Source organism: Catharus ustulatus, chromosome 5, assembly GCF_009819885.2.
Source record: "Catharus ustulatus isolate bCatUst1 chromosome 5, bCatUst1.pri.v2, whole genome shotgun sequence".
NCBI lineage: Eukaryota > Metazoa > Chordata > Aves > Passeriformes > Turdidae > Catharus > Catharus ustulatus.
The window spans coordinates 71,926,803-71,948,528 of NC_046225.1; positions in this window are offsets into that span (position 1 = coordinate 71,926,803).

The following is a 21,726-nucleotide window of genomic DNA, read 5'->3' on the forward strand; positions in this document are numbered from 1 at the left end:
AAAATGTTGGCATAAACCATATTGGGAGAATTTTTCTCCTCTGTTAACATCACGCTAAATAATTACAGAAAATTATTTCTTGCATCAACACTAGAGAACCTCTCTATTATTTCTATTATGAAGATGCAAAAGTAAAAAGTTAAGCATCAGCTACTTAACTGTGATCTCAAAACGGGATTGTGCTATGAAGAATGAAGATCTTGATTTTTTTTTTTTCACTCAGTTTTAGCTGCTCTTTGCACCCCATGTGCTTGGAGATGCTCTGTGCTGGGCAATCTTCAGGCAAAATAATGAAAATTCTTCTTTGAGCAGAGCAGTGTCCAAATAAGCACAAGATGTAACACTGGGCAGTCACTGGGTGCTGCCAAACCCCTTCAGCTCAGAGAGGCACCAGAATCCTGAAGGAAACAGAATTCCCAGAGGGGAGCAGGGGTGTTTTGTTCACTTTTATTTGCCTTTGGTGATATTCTCTATTTTGAAATAGAGAAATATAGTTTTGTTTGATACCTGGTAGTGTGTGTCTGGCTTGTAGATTGTCTCAGAGTAAGTTGGTATTAAAATTGCTTGGGACATCTAGAAAGTTCAACATCCCAATTAAAGCAGCATCAGCAGCAACAGTGCCAGAGGGGCTCTTGCAGCTTTTTTTCCCTTTCTTTCTAAGCACTCAGCCACAAATCTTCTTTTTCTCTAAATATTGTTTGCATTTACTGTGCTTGTTTAAATTATCTCCCACTGTACCATAACCTCTCTGCCACTCAGCGTCGCTTTTGCTGCTTTAAGGATTCATTTATTTATTCGGGCTTGGCTTTCCCTGCAGGCTAATTAGCACAGCTCCATGTGATTTTGGTAGGCTGCACCCCCATTCCCTGCTACCTGTGGTGACAGAAGCCTCCTTTATCCCTCACCTTCTCCTGATGCTGGTGAAAAACAGCCCACTGAAGATTAGATGGAGCATGAAATAGCCCAGGAATGGCTTTTCTCGCGCTACTTAAACTTCATTTAATGAAGCTGAAATACAATGCCATCAGCTGAAAAATGTGATGGGAATTCACCTCATTGGCTCGGGAAAGCATCTGTTGTGGTGATCTGAAGCTGTCTTAGCTAAAGGCTAAACAGAGCTATTTTTAAAGCACATTCCCATCATGGCAACAAGGAAATGGAGTCAGTGGAGCAGAGCACAGAGGCACGAGCTGGACTTGGGATGTGTGAGAGTTCAGAGCTGCAAGTGAGCGAAAATAAAGCTTAGGTCTTATCAAACTCAGGAAAATCAGCTTTTCAATTGCTTTAAGTACATCATCCTTATAATTATCTTTTTAATTCTCAAAATTATTGCATTTTTTTATTATTTCTGAATCTTCTCTATCTCCTCTTTAGCAGTAATATCTTGCCAAGCTGAAGAGTGTAGTTGAATAAAGATCATTTCCCCAGGCAAAATAAGAATCTGAGACTCTTTCTTCATAATAGAAACCCATTCTAACCCAACCTAAAATGCATATTTCACACTTGTGTTTGGGTTTTAAGCTTGCTGACCCATTGGATGGAAGAAAACAATTAGAAATTTACTGATTCACAGTAATAACTAATGATCTGTACATTAGGAAGGAGTTATGGACTTGTCAAAATACAAGAATTATCCCTAAATTCTACACAATCAATATTTATTGCACAGAATCAACATAATGTGGACAATAAAATATCAAGAAATTAGAGTCCTCCACATAATTCCTGCAGAAAAAATATCCCTTTGGATTAAGGCTTGGTGAAGTCAGAGGAGAGTGCTGCATGCCATTAAAAATCTCAGAAACTTTTCCTTCTCATCTGGAGAATCCCTCTTTCTACCCCTGCACAGACAGGAGAAGGGAGTCTTTAAAGCAACATGTTCAGAAGATTTTTTTTTTTTGCTGGTGAAAGGTCTTGGACATCAGGCTAAACTAATTTTTTTTATACCTTAAAGGAGACTGGAGTCTCCATCCCTGGAAATAGCAAAAGCTGTCTGGACACAGTCCTGAGCAGGGAATTGAACCAGATGGCCTCCAGAGGTCCCTGCCAACATCCACCATTCTGCAATCTCTGTGATTTGTAATGAGTATAAGAGCAGGTGAATATATTATAATGTACATTCTCACTAATTTAACAAACTCAAAATCTTGGCCTCAGACAAAATTTGCTATGCTCAGTGATCTCTTAGGGATTTTCTTTAATTTCCATTTCCAGGACTGCATTAACCATGTATTAGAAGTGTAATAAAATACACTTCTTAGAGTGTATTTTACACTCTTAAAGATTGACAGATCTTTAATATCTCAGCTGTTTCTGCAAGTGATGACAAGGGTATGACCTCCTAATTTGTGTTTTAAAAGAAACCATCTTCTGAAATCAAAAGAAATGAACTCACTCTGTTTGATAGGCACTGGATTTGTAAATTAATTTTAGAGAAGAGCCTTTTCTCAAATGCTGTTTTGTTATACCAAGCATTTGACATGTTGTGAGTTGTCACCAACATGCACATTTGCTATCAGAAATCTCCATATCTGACAGTGCTTATTTGTGAACAAATACAAAAATTGGCACATGTGTTTCTGCCAACTCAGCCAGCCAGCCTGCTCTAAAACAATGATAAATTATTGTCAAAATCTCGGGGGAATAATGGGCAGGAGGAATGAATGCACCATATCTATTAGACAACTGTATCTATGAGCTACTTTGTGAATCCTGACATTGAAGAATCCACTGCTCAAGCCACAGTGATGTGCAGAATTGAAAGGACTCTAGTCCTGCACAGAGAAGTTATTATGAATTCACAAGAGTTGTATGGCAGGAGCTGTTTGTTTGAGATGAAAAGACACTATTACACTGTCACACTGAAAGATGGCTGCTTTCAGCCAGCTCGGCCAGCCAGAGGTTTTGTCTGGAATGCATGAAAAACGGGATGTTTTTATAGCTTTCAAATGAAAAGAGGTGTGTAATAATGGCAGGTGGTTAGAAGCAATAAAACCAGTTCACCTTAAACACCTTTCTTCAGAGCAGGCAATTTATATGTTACCTGAGGGGAAGGGCATCCACCCATGTATGACTGAAGAGAGTAGTGTAGTTTAATTTGTATTTATGGTTTGTGCTCTAAAATAGAGGTGTGAGGCATGAATGGAGAAGTTGAATGGCTGTAGACAGCCACAGGACCCATGGGGAAACTCAGCAGCACCATCATGTTCTTCTGTGCTTTTCCTTCTCCTTCTGACAGCTTTTAGAGTAAGGCTGAGCATGGTCCTGCCAGGGGGGACTGAATCCTGGGTTTTGCTACAAAAGCCTTGAGGTTCTCAGGGAGAGCTGAGTCTGGGTGTTTGGAGTTAGGTGGATTTTCAAGGACTGATCAGATTATAAACAGGGTAGCAGATTATACCCATCCTATAATAGTTTAATACTCTGCTATAAGGATATAAATCCACAAATTGTATGGGTGAGTTTGTAGATAATGGATAAATAACTGCTGTTTTCAATGAGCTATTCCAGGTATGGAGAAGCAGCCTAAAGACAGAAGCCAAGAGCTCACACAGAGCTGCCTTGGTCTGCTGCAGAATCTGCAGCAGAGACTTCCCCTCACTGCAGAGACAATCAAACCTTCAGACTGAATGGGGAGATGCAGGAACTGGGAGATGTGCAACAGTCTGGCTTTCAGCTCTTGCTCCTCCTTTCTGCCTGACAATCCATCCTCATCCCTGGAGAAGTGTCCTTGTCAAAGGGAGGAGATGTGGCAATATCTCATCATAGAGAATTTCACCTTGGCACACATTTCTCTGACACCCAGTCATGCTGGCAGGAAAAAAATCAGGGAATTGTGTGTATTTAGGGAGATGAACCAAGCAGGATCTGGTCTGAGTGTCACCCTGAGAGCACAGAGATGCTCTTCTCATCTGACACTAACAAAAGAAACCTTTAATACACACTTGGAGCAGAAAACCAAACCAATTAATAAATCTTTTAAGCTCATATCTCTTTCTCTTATGAAAAGCATCCTCTCGGTGCACATAAAATGCATTAAGAAGATTGTAAAAAGAAATTCAGACCATTTTCCTTTGCCTTGTGTCCTAACAAGAGTGTAGTATTGTGGGATAACTCCCAAATTGGGTTTGATGAATTCCCACTGAAAGATGAGGGAGAAAAACCCACTTTACTACATGTGTCTTTATTGTTCTCACAACAACAACTATTTCACATGTTAAGAAACTGCAGCCAGTGAGTGAAAAAAATCAAATTCCATGTCACAGCTGATGTTTATATACATTGTGAAAGATTGGTACAGATGATCATAAAGGCATCAAATCTGTCCTAACAGACTTAGTTCCTACAGCCTTTGTAAATGAAATAACTTGGTTTTTTTCATTACCCCTGGGATCCAAAACCAAGCATGAATTTTGTTACATCTGAAGAAAATGTCTCTTTCTATTGGCCATTAGTAACCCAAAGGCCATGAGTGCCCCTGATCACCCACATAAATCTCCACTTCCATGAGAACTGGAGCTGCCAGATCAATTGACTTGTCACCATGGAGGGCGCAGGGGCTTGTGAGATTGAAACTGATATTTTGCAAACTGTTTTGCCTTATTTAAGCTGAATGCCATTGTAAACTTGAAAAGAGCTACAAGGAGACTTAATTTGAAAACATAAAGGTCACTGAAGGCCTGACAAATGGGATGCCTTTGGCAAAAATATACTGGCTGACTTGAGCACTACCTCTGAAAATGAAAACAACCAATGTAAGTTACAATCAATTTGAATGCACAGAAAGACTCTGGGTGTGTTTCTGTCCTTAAATCAGCCAAGCAGACATAACCTTAGTGCTGTTTCAGCCAGACAAGTCTATTTGCTCTGGTTTGATGTGTGGTGTTAATAGCAAATTGTGATAGGAAGTGCTGGTGCTGTGGAGCTGCTGATTGACAGAGCTTTGCTCACGTAGAAATCACCCATGTGCTGAAATTCACTTATTTTCCATTGGCTCTCCATCAGGTAATGACCCTTTTCTACACCTGGCCTAGAGATTCTCCAGGAAGTGATGACTACAAGCTCCAAAACTGGAGTACAAATCTGTCATCTAATCCTAATGTGTTACATTTTATGGAAAGACGGTGTTAGAGAAGCAAATAGATACCAGTGAGGAGAATCAGAAGTGGAAAAAAAACCCCTTGTTTTTTCATGAGTGAAAGTCATAAAACAGGCTTGACCACAATGCATGTTTATATATATATATATATATGTGTGTGTTTATACAGTCATGTGTGTACATATGGGTTATAAAATATGCTTAGATATTTACAGGATAACTTTTTTTTTTTGGTAGTCTCTGATATACATGAGGATGGTTTTGTATTGATCACAACTAATGAGGGTTGGTTCCTTGATGAAGATGTTTCTGTCCCTACAGCTTCATTTCTGCAGCCATACCACCCTGAGAGTCCCTCAGACCTCTGAAAACTAGTACCTGAACATGGATAAAGTTGGTGAAATTTTTCCCCACCAGAAAAGTGTTTTGATGTCAAATATCCTTGATTTTACAAATATAAGGAATAGAGAATTCACATGGTGTCAATATAAGCTCCCCATCAGGCTGATCATATTTGAAAGCATATGGAAATGTAAATAATGTAAATATCCAGATACTGCTCACGACTCTTCTTAGCACAGCATGGTAAATCAGGGTGTTTATGAACACAAATTCTTTCTAAATTGCTTTCCTAGTGGAAAAGCCGAGGTTATGGCTAAGGTGCAAACACAAAATAGAGAAATCTGATAGTAGAAGGTTTCTTGCTCTTGCAAAAAGAGATGAAATGTGGATGTGCAGGGGCAGATGGTGTGAGTTCAGCCAGAAATGAGATTTGGTTCCTCAGAGCTGAGGGAAATTAAACATTGAAACAACTTCCCTCGGGAGGCAAGGAGGTCCTCGAGTGTTGTGTGTGTACTTTTCAGCACAAGATTAAATGTCTTTTCAAAAGACAGGCTTTAATTCCACATCTTGGAAGAATTCCTGGCTTGTATTTACAGAACACTTGCTAATCACCATGTTTTGAGAATATCAACTCCCTATTTCTACAAGTCAGCTTAAAAAAAAAGTTCAGCCATTGAATACAGGCACTGAAAGTGGTGGACAAAAGGAAGGAGACATCAATAAGGAAATAAAAAATGTGTCTCAACAGCTTAAGTTTGCCTGGATGGGTGTCATTTCAGAAAGTTGTTCTCGGAAACCAATCTTGGAGAGGCAAAATTTCCCCTGAGGATCCCTGTCCTGTGAACCCTGGTGCCTGGGTTGAACCTCTGCTTTTGAGGGCAAAGAGGCTCTGTCACCCCTGAGAAGCAGAAGATCTGTGAAAGTGTTTGCAAAGCTGGGACACGAGTAGGGATTTGTGAAAGGGAAGGAAGGGGAAGACACAGGAGCAGCTCTCTTCTACAAATTGGGGCAAATAAAGTGACTGCCACCACTGCTCACTGAAAATTAAAAGGAAATCAGAAAGAAGAATATTTTTTTATTAATCATGTTGACTTTTAGCTCTTCCTTTTTGAATTATTTTTGTTAACTGAAGACTACTGCTTTTGTGTTTGCAGAAGATGAAGTGAAACACCCAGTTAGGCTTTAAGCACTTTTTCTGCTTCTCATGAAGCAAGAAATACATTTTGATGGAAATCTTGGCCTGGAACTCTCTTTTAAATAGATGTGACAAGGAATTCTCCAGCCAAACTTAGACTACCTTCATGCCTAAATTAAACCATAAATTGACAGACACCACCTAACCCAAATACAATGTGTTCTCCTCCTAGAGGTGATTTTCCTTCCTATGTATGCCTTTCTCTAGGTGGAAAAAACCCAGAATGTGTTAATGGTTGTGAGATTCAGAGATATAATCACTTTGTAAAAAGCCTGGCCAATTTCTTCTATTTTTAGTTGGATGCCTTTGTATTTTTGCAAACATGAATCTCTGGTAGTCCATAATGAACAAATCTAAATCCTGCCTTACTTAGTGTGGACACATAATGACCTCCATTAATGCCAGATTCCCTGTGCACAGCTGTGTATCACTGATGAATATAAAAGGAGGCAGGTTGGAGGAAATCATATATCAAGTCTAAGACCAAGACAAAAAAATGCTTAGTCCATCTTGTTAAGAGTCTTTTCTGTAACAGAGCTCTGTCATCTCACCTTAGTTTCATACACCTAATTCAAACATCTTAATCAATGTCAATTTGGGAGTGTTTTTCAAAATGCCCATCACCTACACTCATGCAAAGTACTCATGTTTCTAGTTAGCCCTCATTATATTTTTTTCTTAATTTAAAAAAAAAAAGTTTAAAATATCAGATTTAAAAAATTAAAAATTTGAATTAATTGATTATAGTTCAGAAGTGCTTAAAAAAGCCTTTTATTGACTTCACACTAAATTCATAATGAACCTACACTGTAGTTTGGAGCCATGTCTCCTTGCTGATTCCTGGTGAAAAGCCAGATTTTGTTTTCCATTCTACATTTCAGGTATTTACTCTTTAGGTGATGTTCATGTCCAGAGAATCCTACAAGGTGCAGGAATAACTAAGCCATGAAAGAGAGATTGTCAGACATCATGGGGAACAGCAGCTGGTCAAATAATTTTGTATTAGAAGAATTAGTGAAAGATGTTCCACTCCAGAATTTTTGTTCACCCTAGACTGAGAAGAATGTGCCTATTTCCAGAGAATTTCAGTAAAAATGATTTTTAAAATGATATCACAATGCCACAGAGTATTTTTGCAGAGCAGTTAATTTTTGGTTTACTATCGAGTGTCACCATCGTTAGTCTGTCTCAGAAAATTGAGTTTAAAGAAACCTCTTGCTTGAGACCTCTGTCAAGTGCATCTAATGGCAGAGCCTGGCCCTATTTCTCTGCTTAGCTTTATTCTCCTGCCATTCTGGAGATTAAAAAATGCAGCCTCTTTACAGCACAAAGGAGTGAAATACTCCTGATCACAAAGGGATGCACCTTCACATTTGTATCTTAAAGCTGTGCTATGGATTTTGACAGCATATTTCTCCAGAGTATCAATTTGTTTTGTTGTTAGTTTTTTTTTTCCCCTTTGGGAAGATAGGTTTTATTGTTACAAAGCCTGTTATTTTTGTCGAGGTATTTGTGGAGAAAGAAAAAGAAAAAAGCAGTGCACAGGCAGTAATGGCTGAGAACACCTGATAGGTATCTCTTGTAACATCGAAAACATTTTACTTTCATCTCTCAACCCTCACAATTTTGTTCCTTTACCTTTCCCTGAACTTCCTGGAAGTGCTGTTAACATTTTCTGTAAATGGGCTATTACAGGCAGATGCTGAAGGAGAGGTGTTCAATTGTTGGTTCCTCCCTGCCCTACCCAGTCTCTCCCTGGCCCTGAAGACAAACTGGTGGATGTCACAGTGACTTTTTACTCCTTTTGAGTGTTTACTACAGAAAAAAAGTCTTTAAAAAGCCCAACACTTTCTGTACCAAAAGAGAACTTGATTTGAATACACAGAGAGGGAAAACTCTCCAAGGTCTCCCCATCAGGATGTGAACACTGCTGGTTGGAGAGAGAAAACTGTTGAGGTGTTACACAAAAGAACATTGAATTCCAACGGTAGAGTATTGAAATGCAGGGTGGGGGCTCAGACTGGTCTGTGGAGCAGCACACCAGATCATCCTCCAAGGACTGACTCACCTGCACAGGCTGTGATTTTGTGGGGTTTATTTTGGTTTGTTCATAGATGTGATTACTCCCTCAGGTAGAGTTGGTCTGGCCATACTCATCCAGAACTGAGTTAATCACCTCAAACTCTCTTTATAGCTGTGCAGACACACATGGGTGGTTTGTCTATTCAGAGTTATGTGAATCCTCTAAAACAGGCACCCTGACTAAACACAGCCTGAGACACAGACAAGGATGCCAACACTGCTCTGCAGTCAGGTCTCCCTCCTCTCTGGGTCAGATACTTTTTGGATATTTGCCATGACTTCTGTGATTGTGTTCTTTGTGGCTTTTATGGGTGGATCAATCCAGCTGAAGTGAGGCACTCAAGGGAAAAAGGAAGATTGGGATATGAGTCATACATGTTTTCAGTGAGACAGCACAAATTTTTCATTCCCTTTCTTCCTGTTGGACTCCTCCTTCCTAGCATGTTATTTATGAAGCCTTTTATTTCAATAAAGGAATTTTGGGGCTGGCCTTTCATTTCATTATTTGTTTGAAGGACTGATATTGTCCTATTCTCCTATTCCTGAATGGGGAAGAAAGCATCCCTATTTTCAGAGGCTTGCTATAAATAGAGCCACATAAAGAGTTCATTTCCTGCACCAGTTCTGAGCTGAATTGTTTTAAAGCACGGTCTTTGTTCTTTTCCAAAATAATTTTAGAGAAGTTGAAAAAAAAGGAAAGCTCCAAGCTTCTTTTTAGCTCAAAGTAGCCATTTTTAAGTACTCTTTGGAGTGACTCAAGCACTAAGAAAAAATTATGCTCATTCCTACTTATGGGAGATGGAAGATTCAGCAAGGTATTGTCAGATGTTTAGTAAGGATTACCTGACTAAACCACAGGGAGAAAGAGAGAAAACATTGCTGCAATGGGAAATGCCAGCCTGAGAATATTATGTGATGGTTTGGGCATTTTTTTTTTCCTGATGCATTGGGAAAAAATGACAAAACCTCTCTGGTAAAAGCAATGTTTGCACCCCAGTCTCTGCTTCAGGTGTTTGATTTGCATGAATGTAGTTCTGAAAAGAAAAGGATCAAACACAAAAACACTTCTAGTTTTTAATGATTTTAACTGCATTTCTTACTGCACAGTGTGTTTTTGGGCTGGGGGAGAATTCGAGATTCATGCAATGGTGGTTGGTGCTGGGAAAAATAACTGGTGCTAAGCAATTTTACCTTTATTTCTGCAGCTCATGTTTTTGATGTTGGCAAGTGCAAGTCTAGTTTTCCTTTGGGTTAGGGGAGAGGAAGGAGTAGATAACTTATCTCTGCAAAATTTTCTCTAACCTTTAAAAACAACTCACCTGATATACTCACAACATTCTCCCTTCAACAGAACTGAGCTAACAACAGCAAATCCTGCTGGGTTTGAGCTTGCAGATCTGTGTGCTCCAGTTTCAGCTGGCAAGTAAAGCAAAGCAAAGCAGACTGAGTTGTCTGAAAAGGAGCAGTCGTGGCTGCTGGTGAAGTGAAATGATGGGAAGGCTTTCAGGCTGCATGATTTCCTTACACTTGGCTGCCCTAGATAAGGCTTTTGTGGTTCTTCTCTGCGAGGGACTCAGCTCACAGCTGGAGACACTTAACCAGCTCCAGCTACAGGAGAGTCTGCAGTCTGTCAGAATCCCCTGCTGGATCCTCTGGGACCAAATCACTGCTCCCACTCCTGCTTCTCCTTCTTTCTCTCAAACCCTTTCTACAAGTGAGATGTGAAGGGGCTGAGCTGGCACCAGGGACACTGGGGGGACATCAAACCCCTCAGTGGTGATGGCACCAGGGACAGTGGGGACACATCAAACCCCTCAGTGGTGATGGCTCCAGGGACAGTGGGGACACATCAAACCCAGTGGTGATGGCACCAGGGACAGTGGGGACACATCAAACCCCTTAGTGGTGATGGCACCAGGACAGTGGGGACACATCAAACCCCTCAGTGGTGATGGCACCAGGGACAGTGGGGACACATCAAACCCCTTAGTGATGATGGCAGACACCAGGGACAGTGGGGACACATCAAACCCCTCAGTGGTGATGGCACCAGGGACAGTGGGGACACATCAAACCCCTCAGTGGTGATGGCACCAGGGACAGTGGGGACATCAAACCCTGTTAGTGGTGATGGCACCAGGACAGTGGGGACACATCAAACCCCTCAGTGGTGATGGCAGACACCTCAGTGCATCCCACCCCACTGCTGGGTCAGGGGTGATGTCAAGGCTTCATTTGCTGCTTAATTAAAAGCTCTCATGCAGGTCTGATGTGTGACAGAAAGAGCAATGTGCCATGAGTGCTCACTCTAAGTGAATTTTCATTTTTTTATGAAGCTGAAAGAGGAGTGAAATGTGGGGAGACTTCCATTGACCCCTATCAGCTGTGAGATTCTGTCCCTGGGGGTCTGGCAGACAGAGGAGAGGCAGTTCAGCTCCTCCTGGTGCCCCACTGCCAGGTCTGTGAGGCACAAACAAGACCATGCTAAATCACACTAATGCAACATTAAATTCATCATCTGTTTCTAGGCCTAAGGCTCTTCAGGAGCAGAAAGGAATTTATTTACTCTTTAGAAACCTTTTGTCAATATTCCCATACAGAAAATATGTGTTGTCCCAGAAGGTTGGACCTGGAGGTATTTTCAATTCTTTATTTTTCTTTATGTATAATCTGCTTCCCTCTACTCATTTTTCTTCACCTAAAGTGAAACCTTGAGGTGAAACCTTGAGCTTTGACTATATTTATCTACATATCTATCTATCTATCTATCTATCTATCTATCTATCTATCTATCTATCATATATCTATATCTATATCTATATCTATATCTATATCTATATCTATATCTATATCTATATCTAATCTATCTATATCTATATCTATATCTATATCTATATCTATATCTATATCTATCTATGTCTATATATATCATCATCTATATCTATATCTATCTATATAATTTATATAATCTATATCTATATCTATCATCTATATCTATAATCGATATCTATATTATCTATCTATCTATCTATAGATATCTCAATTCTAATTGATTCCATCTTGAACAGTCCAACACTTGAGCTCTGACAAACACCTAAACCCACTAACTTTCCATTATGGCTGTGTGTATAATTTTATCACAGAAAAATTAATTCAGTGTTTCTCTACGTCGTGCACGTAGCTTGACAAAGCGTCTGCCTGAGCAGGGCTGTGTAAAAATAAAAATAATCAGTTTTGTGCAAGTTTCATGAGTCAAGCTGCCAAGCCATGTTTTTGAAATGGATAGATTGCTTAACTTTATTCATACATCTTATGGTAATTTCCCTTTCCTAAGGTATAAAAATGACAGATATGAGTGTTTTGTGGTAATTTTTCCTTCCTCACATCTTTGATTTGGAAGTGAATTTAAGCTCTAGAAATTAGTGAGGGCTGAAGAATAAATCAAAGTGCTTTGCAGCACAGAAAATGCACAATTTCCATCTGAATCCAGGCTGTAGAGTAAGAACATGGAAGTGTCACTACAGACAAAATTCAAAGATGCTATTTCTGCCTTGCATTTCCATCTCATTTGGAAATCTTGCTCTGTTGCTGCAATGGTTCCATTCTGAGCTTTACAGGGTCACAAAAAGAAATGGAAGAGCAGAGATAGGGAAAAACCTGTGTGATTGTGGCACTATGAGAAGAGAGACTCTGGGGTAAAACTCTCAGAACACCTGGAATTGTTTCACTCTGTGTTTCTACTGTGGGCCTTCATCCATGGAATTCCTGTAAGATGCTTTAATTGTGGATTCAACAGGATCCACACAGCACAACAGGATGAGTAAAACAAGACACGATCTCTAGCTTGTCAGTGATTATCTGGAAGAAAAACACAGAGAATCTGGAAACCCTCCAATGAAAGCAAATTTTGAAAAAGACTTGAAAATTGAGCTACACCCTTTTCTCACAGCACTAGAAACGAACTGTTTACTAATAACTTTATTATGCTTGTTTACTGCTCCCTAGTGCTTAATTATTATTTTTAGGGATGTAAGCTTTATTTCATCATTTTAACATAAGAACTGTCTCTTGAGCTGAGGAAACAGAAAGGATGGAATCTGCAATGCACAGCGTACAGCTGGTTGAACTGTGCACAGAAAATAATTTACTGGCTCAGTTAAGCCTTATTATCTCTCTGAAAATTGTCCAGACACAGACTTTGATTATTATGAAATTGTTAATTACTCAAAATCGTTTGACAAACATTTTATAGAAACAGAGTCCAACTTATGGGCTGGTCTCAAGCTGTCTTTTATTCTCCACCCTGAGCTCCTGCAATGTGCTGTGGGACGAACACAATGTCTGGAGGTTTAGATGCACAAATTCAGCAGAGGGGAAGCCAGTAGATGGTGCTCAAGGTTGTGAAGCCAAATTCTGGGGGTTTAGGGAGGAGGAAAATGTGTGGTTAAGCCCTGCAAATGACAGGTTTTGTCTGTAGGTGTATCTATGCTCAGCAGGTAAATCCCCTAGTTTTTGGCTTCTCACCTGTCTGAAACATTTAAAATATTGTAGGGATGGGGAGTTGGGTAAACTGTCCTTGTGAGCTCATGTTGCCAGAAATGGAGAGAAAAATCCCAGTGTGGAGGAAAGCTTAAGGGGAAGGGCAAAATTCACCCACAGTCCATAGTTTTCCATTTTTTCCTCTCCTTCTTGAGGGCTGGTTTACCTTAAAAATTCCCATCATTTGCAGGATGACAGCAGGAGCAATCTCTCCTGGCTTTGCTGTCTACACTTCACCCAGCTCCTTCAAATCCCTGGTTCCAGTGATCATTGTCTAGGAATGATGCTCACACCTCCTGTTACTCTTTTTTTCCAAAGAAATTCTTTTGGAAAATTAGCATAACCAAATCTTCAGGCACCTCTGCTAAGACTTTCCTGGACTGAAAGAGTTCTTCATTGCCTCACTGCCTGCCTGAAAGATTTGGATTCTCTTAGTCTAAGGTGCAGAGGTCCAAAGGGAGGTGTGGTAATTGTCTTCCAGTATAGAACAGGTTGTTCAGAAACATAAATTTTCTATGTCTGCTCCACAGAGGGCAAGTTTTAACAGCTGAAATTAAAGCAGGGGGTATTTAGTCTGAACATTAAGAAAAGCCTTTATAGCTTTAAGGGTAGTGAAGCACTGGACTAGATTTCTGAGAAAATATCCCTATCAACAGCAATTTTTAAGCAAAGACTGGCAAAAAATAGTGCTAATTTTGACACAAATCAGGTATAATCTGCTCTAAAAAATGCGTGTGTAGGTGATCTGAATGGGTTCTCAAAATCTCTTCCATCCTAAATCCTGGTTTGCTCACCAAAGGTAGATTCCATTGGCTGCTTTTCATAGTTCTGCAAATAGGATTTTTGATAATAGTGTGCAATGCAAAGGCTGGACCTATCCAGATAGGCTTTTTACCTGATTTATCAGGTTTTACTTCTATTTACCTTTTTACTTTTAAGCCCTATAAATCCTCTGGATTTCCAGCTTTTGATAGGTAAACAGGAAGCCTGCTTGTACGCTTCAGTTCTCTCTGCTTTTTACAGAAAGAAGATAAAAGAGACATAAAACATTAAGTCTGCAATTTGGTCACATGTATATTTCATAAAGGCAACTCACTGAGTAATGTATGGAAGGCTTTTGCAGGCAATCTTTACGAGGCACACTCTGCTCGGTGAGTGAGGTGCTTGCATTATTGATTTTAATAGAATTCTGCAGAGTAAGGATAAATTGTGTTAATACTGCCTAAGAAGGTGCAGCAGACTAAGGATCAGATGGCTGCTGGGATATATTCTGTGACCAGAACGCTGCTTTATGACCAATGGAGGCAGCAATTCCATAATGCACAAGGTCCAAGTGCAATAAACAGGGCTTTGGTATCACAGATTTCCCCAGGACTCGGAGCAATAAAAATGTTTATGATGCTGAGCACTATGGTGGTATATTGCTTGGAAAACATGCAACAATAAGAAGGGGGTTGTGTTTGCAGCAGCACTTTAGGAAGGTTGTGGTTTGCTCAGAGAAGCTTGCACTCATTCTAATGTCCAAACAACTTTGTGTCCACTTTGCTGTTAACAGCTTCTTCCATCTAATTCCTCCTGTTTCTCCTTATAATGTGTTTTCCAAATTGGGGCATGGAATGCATCTCTCTGTACAGCTGGACACAGATGATGCCTATCTCAAAACCCCTCCCTGTTCCATTTGAGCTGATTCTTTGTCATTTAATAATAACCTCTTGCTTCTGCATGGTAAATGTCCATTTGTATGCTCTCCACTCTCAGCCTGAACAAGAGGTTTTGCCTCAGCCCTTAATGAAACTGAACTTAGCTCATAATGAAAGAATTCTGGTGACATCCCTCTAGCAAATCTCCAAATGATGTAGAGTACTACCAGGATATCATTACACTTGATTTTCATTTATGCCCCTTCCTATTACACTCCAAGTTGGAGTGAGATTAATATTAATATTTTTAATGTTAAAACTCATTATTAATTTTGAGTATTAATATTGGGTAAGGTGAGAAAATTACTAAATGCTGTTTAAAACGCTGGTTTCTATCTGTGTATATTTACAGATTATATTTGTATCAGGTGTATTTACATACTTGAAGATACCCAAATGTTTATGGGCATAAAGAAAAAGCTGTGTTGGGGGCAGGATGAGGGCTGGCACAGCAAAGGTGCAATCTAAAGATTGAAGGAAAGGTCTGTGAGAGTCTGTGTGAGAGGAGTGGAGTGCACAGGTGTGTGTATTCACTCCTGGGCTCTGGGCTCTGAAGCAGGCACTGAAAACAGAAAAACAGCTCAAATGTTTGTATAAGACAGATCAAGAAAGAGAAGGGAAAATCAGCCTCAAATAAGTGATTTGCCCAAAGTGATGCAAAGTTTGGTGGCTGGGTCATTAATAGAACCCAGGTTTCCAAAACCTCCAAGTCTCTGTCTTGGAACTGAGAAACAGCAAGAGAAGTTAAATGGCCCTGAGCTCCAATTCTGCTCCAAATTCTGAAATCTAGCGTGCTAAAACAATAATTTTGCACATCAAGTAGAAAAACATTTGGAGGGAAAGAAATTTTGCAGTAAAATTTGATTGAACCAGGCTTCTTTGTTCTTGCTTTATAACTATTACTCTTGTTTTGGTTTGGTTTTAGTGTTAATCATTTATGGGAAAAAAAGGCAAGGAGGGAAAGGAAGAAAATTCTGAAGCAATAAACACTGAATTGATGGAACATAAAATTCCCATGTATTTCAGCACAACTTGCTCACAGCGACAAAGTCTTCTGCATTGCTGTTGCAAACCTTATTTTTGTTTAATAAAGTTTATACAATCTGTCAGTTTTTAAATTAACTGCATGACTGGCTCCGATTTCAGTCACGACATTTTAAGACCATGTAAACATAATCACTGGCTGTGAATGAAATACAAGGATGTGGAACTGGCAGAGACTGCAGGGAATGTGAAGGGAAAACTTGTTATTTTACTGACAAAACAAAACAGCAAAAATATATTTCTAAAAAACTTCCCTACTGCCTTTTTTTTTTTTTTTTTTAAGGCATTTGTAAGATGCTAAATTACCTTTTTTATTTTTTTTCCTTTCCATGAAGATATGGCTGTTTATCCTTAGTTTGAGCTTTTGATAGTAATTTTTCATATTGATTTTCCAAATTGTTTTTCAAAATTGCATGACAATGCTGAAAAATGAGTTCATGAAATCACTCTTGCCACTCAGTTTTCTGAGTGAGGGGAAAAAAGAGAAGGAAAAAAGAAAAGGCCTGTTTCTTCAGATGAAATTGATACATTTGCAACCGTGGTTTGCTAAAAATACATATAATTAATGTGAAAATAAAGTGATTATAATGCAAATCTGATGTGACTCTATTTGAGGGGCTCATCTGGACTGAAATACAAATGGAGTTTCCTGTGGACAGCACTGGTGTGAGAAGCTCCAGCCCACCATGGGCTCTGCAGGGTGATGAAAATGTCTTTTTTTGAGGCTGACTCTGCTCCCTGAATCCTGAGAGGCTGCCTGTGGTCAGTCTGTGCTGTACAGTTAGACCCTCAAGGTTTTCAGGGGACAACAGATGAATTGCAACATCTTTTATGAAGGCTGAGACTGCCCAGGGAGGTACCTGTTAATTCCTTTGGTCATGGACCATGGGCTCAGCCTGCAGTCTGACAGGAACAGGGAATAAATTCTTGGAGAAATCACAGACCACTGCATTCCCTCCCACTTTTAGCTTCAAGTGACAAGTGCAAGTGTAATTTTATGTGTATATATATTCCCATCTGAAATTCTTAATTGCTGAATAGTTTTCACCCTGGGGAAAGGATGAGAGAACCAACCTGATGGATCTCAACTGTGCTGCCTAATGCAGCTCTGGAAGGGGCTCAGACACTGATGTGGAGAGCCTGGAAAAAAATCTGTCTGGGCCAAACTCAACCAGAAAACACTGTGGAATAGAGACAAACACAATCTTTGTGTGACCAGAGGGGGATGGAGTCTGTTAGACACATCTCCTGTTAGAACTTTTGGTCCAGTTCATCATGCAGGGCCTCACCATATTAAAGTCTTCAGAAATCATTGCTTGAAGGCATGTGTTGAATTTTCTCCTTCTTGGGTTTTAATGTATGAAGGTTATGCTTACAGAGAGGAGAAAAAACAAACCAAGAACATAGAAAATATGAAATGTGGTCTTAGAAATGCAGAGATAATTATTTTTGATTGAAAGAGTATTTATAAATGCTCCTGTCATTGCTGTTGCTATAATCCAGAAATCACTTAACCTCACTGAGGAATTAATAAGAACTTTTTTTTTTTTTTTTTTTTTAAATTGAAACCTTTTTTCATCCTCCTTTCAGCAGATTAGCAGGATTAAAGTTTTCAAAGTATGTTGGAAATATGGTTTAAGAGAACTGATGGGCTAAATCCTCAGATGATATAAATCAGCTTACCTTTGGTGATTTCAGCAAATACAGTATTAATAAGAATGATACTAGATCACTGGGGAAGAGATGAAAACAGTAGGCAAAATATAAACTCACCACCCAGAGTTTGTGGGAAAACCAGTGAGATTAGAGGAGGGACAGGTGTGGTTTGTGTTTTTCTTACAGAGATCTCCTCTCCCCACTGTGAGCAGCACAAACACAAGGCACTCCGGGATTAGCTCAAAATATCTCCTGAGTTCCCTCTGGGAATTGACAGCAAACCTTTTAAAAGGAACAGCTTTTAAAAGAAAAACCTTCAGGGTGGGAGCAGCTGGAATTCCCCAGGGCAGGATGCTGGGGTGGGAGAGGTGGGAGCACACCCTGCCCTAGACAAGAACATGTGTTAATGGAAATAATTTTAACAGGGTGACCCAGTTAGATGTGCAACAATCAGTTTGTCTCAGTGTAAATCTTTTATGCCATTTCAGAAGCCCTGGGACATTGAACATATTTGTGTTAGGCTGACAGGACAGAGCAATGAGAGGCAGCTGCAGGTGGTCAGGATGTTTGGTATCTCAAATAGCATTGCAATGCTCAGCTTACACCACTGAGGTAATGCTCCAATAATTCTGATGATGCTTTATTTCACTGCAAATTAAAATGAGAAATATTAATTCTATGGAGAATTATGTCACAGTCATCCATTTTTCTTCTTGCCCTTTTATTTCCATGAATGTAAGGGGAGAAAACTTTTTCTTTTAGACTTTATCATGCAAATTTTTGTTTCAGTTAACCCCAAAATTTGCTGATGTGTCTATGGGTAACTTCCACTTACTGAAAGGATCCTTGAGTAGCAGGAAGTCATTTAATTTCCCTAGAAGTAGCCCAGGAAAGATGATGAGGATCCTTGGGAATGAATAACCACATGTACCATCAGACATGGAAGTGTTCAGTGTAATTTGAATGGCATTTAGACTGCACTGACTTCTCCCAAAGCACCAAAAGTAGTTCCATAATCAGCATATTCTCCCTTAGGTCTGCTTAGGTCAGGCTGGCTTTATTCCTGGAAAGCAGTGACAGAAGAACCAGGGGATGGTCTCCAGCCTCCAGCAGAATCCCTGGCAAAGTCAGACTTGGCCAGGCATGGATCAGAAAGAAATTTAATTTCTCATCCTGCCCAGTGCTTGTTCTGGCAGAGGATTGTATGTTTGGTTAATATATTTGGGTGTTATATTTCTATGTAAGACCTCAAAATCAGTTGTGGAGAAACCACAACACAACAATGTTCTAAAAGCAACAGGAGATTTGTTACCAGATGAGTAATGGAGCTTAATGGAAAATATACCACAGACAATATAACAATCGGCAGAGAAATGAAAACTAATATGAGATATGAATATTTTTTATTGATAAACCTGAGCATTAAGATTTTTCAGTCCAGAAATTAGTACAGAATCCCGTGTCATGAAGAGGTTATGAAAGTCAGAAAACCCAAACTGCATATTGCCAAAATGCAGGATTGTAATTGTTTATCAAAATGCATTTTCCACCTGTTTGAAATTCTTTTTAGGTCCAGCTTTTAAAGCCTAATTTAAAACTTTCTATGGAAGTTGGATCATATTTGAAATATTAACAAGGACTTAGGAGAGGCATCAGGAATTTGTAGTTACACCACACCTGACAAGGGTACTGGATACTATAGGGAGGGAAATGCATTGTTTACCCTTGCCAGGACAGAAAACCTAGAGTCTAAATTAAGCATGATAAATAAAATAAAATAAAATAAAATAAAATAAAATAAAATAAAATAAAATAACATAAAATAAAATAAGACACTAATAAAATTTGTGTCCAAATAAATAGTAGTAGTAGTAATAATAATAATAAATCTAATTGGAAATGTCCAAGATATTAAATTAGGGATTTACATGCATAATCCACATTCCCAAAGAGCTGTTGCCACTCTCTGCAAATGAAGTGTGTATTTTTCTTAAGAGAATACACTTGCTGTAATCACTAATTGGGGGTTACTTCTATGGAGAGTAATTTTACATCCATTTAAATTTTCTAAATTATGTTTTATTGGGTCATCATATGTATCTGCTGTCATATTTCACTTGTCAACTGTGTGGTGAAAGCTACATGGTCATCCAGAGAGGAAAAAACCGATTTCCATTCTCTTATTTAACTGAGTGTCATTTTCTAGTGAAGTGTCAAAAAACCTTCCCCAGAGATAAATAATGAAGAATATAACACCAAAAAATCAAGATTAAAAAGGCAAGCAAGGGGAGGTGTGTTATCAGATGAAGAAAGGAAGAAAAATGGGAGCTGAGGCAGAAAGCTGCTTGATTCCCCTGCCCTGAATGGATCCCAGGATGGGGCAGAGGAAGAGGAGGAATCCTCCCCTGAGGAGGAAGGAGCAGCAGCAAAGACAACAAAGGATGGACTGACCAGAGCCCCATCCCATCCTCCCTGTGCTGCTGGAGAGAAGCTGAGCCCAGGAAGGAGGGAGAGGCTGGGGGAAGGTGTTTTAACACACAAAAGAATCAATGTCTGTCCCTGATGGTGCTGTGCTAAAAAAAAAAAAATATTGGTTTACTAAAAATACTGATTTACTGGGAGAAAGAGGCTATTTCAGACTGCCCTACTTCTGCTGCACATTGGGCACACAAACTTTGCCCACAGAAGAGGAATTTGGATGAAAGAGTCTCTTCATGTCAGTGTAGAGCTGGTTTTAGAAATGAAAATCTAGGGCAAGTGCTCAAGATTAAAGAATTCTCACAATGGCTAATTTACACAGCAGAATGAATCATCCAGTGTTTGAGTGAAAGAAGGAAAGCACTCATACCTTCACACCATCCTGAAAACTCATCCCTCTGATGGCCAGCATGGCTATAAATACACCTAAGAGCAGGACAGGTGGCAGTGGCCTTTCCCTGGATAATATCCTACAGAACTGATCAGGAAATATAATTTATTCAGGAATTTGTACAGTTGTCCAAATTCACAAAGTAGGAAAAATATTGATGTTTCATTTTACATAAAATTGTTGCAAAAATGGAAGATGCAATGTTCTTATCTAAGGTGACCCAGTGCAGAAATTGGAATATGAACCCAAGTAAGTTATAGCCTGGAGAGTGCTCCATCCTCCAGGCAGCACTTCTCCTGGGGAACAGACACTCCAAAATCTTAATCTTAATAGCAGGAGAGGTAATTTTGTGTAGTCCTTTATCCTTTACATTCATCAACATAATTGAAAAGGAGAACATCTGAATAATCTCAGCTTTCAGGGTACAAACCAGGAATTGGGCAGCAGAGAACAGGGATGTTTGTATTCCATGTAGCCAATAATGTCAGTCTTGCCTCCTTTTCCTCCCCTAAATGCTCAATCAGTTAAAAAAAAAAAAAAAAAAAAAAAAAAAAGCAAATCCAAATATAAGCACATTGAAAACATAAGAAAGATTAGTGTCTACTTACTGAACACATTCACACAGGATTCCAGAGAGCAGATCCAGAGAGATCAGATGCTTGTTCTTAGCCTGCAAGTGACAGAATAAGGATATCACAGTTACAATGTACAAAAAAATAATAAAAAAAAAAAACAAAAAACAAACCAAACAAAAAAAAACCACAAAAAACCAAAAAAACCCCACCAAACCCTAACAACCCTCCCCCAAAAACCCAAAAGACAAAAAAAAACCCAACCAACCAAAAAAAAAAATACAGACACTGAACATTCAAACATTTTCTCATTATTATAATATTTTTCCATTGCCATTCCAAATTCTCTTTACATAACTGTACTGGTTTTGACTGGTAAAAGTTAATTTACTTCATATTAGCTTTTATCCTGCTCTGTTTTTTACCTGTCTGCATAAACATTTGTGTGCTGTCCTGGGACAGAGTCCACCTCCCTGATTTCAGGAAGGAATCTAGACATGAGAGGACTTATCTGCTAAGTGCTTCCAATTTTATTAAATCTTGCAGGACCTTATGTCAGAAAATATCTATTTGGTGACAGTTTTCTCTTCATATCGGACGTGCAGGAATTATCATCTTTTCACAGGCTCTGA